At 30.6% G+C, this 1143-nt stretch overlaps 1 non-coding gene across 1 annotated transcript; it reads left to right on the top strand.

Annotated features, from left to right (window-relative positions):
• The first annotated feature begins 455 nt into the window (after window positions 1-455).
• Window positions 456-551, top strand: LOC127124749 (small nucleolar RNA snoR69Y). The gene has a single exon (XR_007804216.1). It is a non-coding gene; the product is annotated as a small nucleolar RNA snoR69Y (small nucleolar RNA).
• Window positions 552-1143: the final 592 nt, after the last annotated feature.

Raw genomic sequence — 1143 nt, 5'->3', positions numbered from 1 at the left:
TTTTTTGAAAAATTCGATGTAGTTTTCCAAAAAATTTAAAACTGCTCGTAGTTCATATTTGAAACTAATTGGGCCGAAAAGGAATACATGGGCTTTTTCTTCCCTCTCAACATTTTCGACCCAAAACATTTCATATTTTATGTAAACCCTAGCAATCGTTCTGATGTTATATAATCCCACAAATCTAACAACCCCCATAGCAAAGCGGCCGCTCTCTCCTCTCAGTTGCGTTTTTCTTTGTCATCATATTTTTTCTACCTCTGCTTGCGTTTGAACCATTGCATATTTTTAACCAATGAAATCATAGTTGAGAGTTTTCCACATTCATTCCTTTTGATCTATCTCTCTTATGTATCTCTGGTTAGAGGTATTTATCAGTTCATCTATTATTTTTGTGTTTATTTTTTTTGGTTTAGAATTCGGATTTTATTTTGTTTTTCCTTCACCTTTTAGTTTTGATTTGCTATGATGATAATGTGTATCCCAGCTCATTATGAGGCTTTTATGTAAGGTCCGGGAATTGAATCTTCCACATCTATCTGAGCTTTTATCTATCCATATGCAATTTTTATTATATTATTATAATTTTTTTTTATGAAAATCAACTCTGCGTTGAAAATAATTGGGGATCTTCGTCGGGTCGGAAGAATGCCCATAAAATTTCTTTAAAAAATTAATATATTATCTGTTGATTTGTGTAGGATCTGCATCCAATAATATTTTTAATATAAGGTTTAGTTTTTGATGGCTTATATTTTATAATTTTAATTCTTTATTTTAAGATTAAAAATAAAAAGTATTATTTACCCGGTATTAAACTTATTTTGAATGAGGTCTAAAATTCTGTTGAGTAGAGAATGGTCAAATTCAGAACAACAATACTAAGAAAGAATTTCAAAGGAAAATCTTTAGGCCCAATGTGCTTTCAGTGAAAAGATGTCAAGAGAATGGTCAAATTCAGAAAAACAATACTAAGAAAGGATTTCAAAAGAAAATCTTTAGGCAAAAGAAAATCTTTAGGCCCAATGTGCTTTCAGTGAAAAGATGTCAAGAGAATGGTCAAATTCAGAACAACACTACTAAGAAAGGATTTCAAAAGAAAATCTTTAGGCAAAAGAAAATCTTTAGGCCCAACGTGCTTTC

The sequence above is a fragment of the Lathyrus oleraceus genome, chromosome 2, assembly GCF_024323335.1.
Source record: "Lathyrus oleraceus cultivar Zhongwan6 chromosome 2, CAAS_Psat_ZW6_1.0, whole genome shotgun sequence".
Taxonomy (NCBI): domain Eukaryota; kingdom Viridiplantae; phylum Streptophyta; class Magnoliopsida; order Fabales; family Fabaceae; genus Lathyrus; species Lathyrus oleraceus.
Note: the sequence above shows the minus strand (reverse complement) of the source record. Positions and strands in the feature narration are given on the sequence as shown.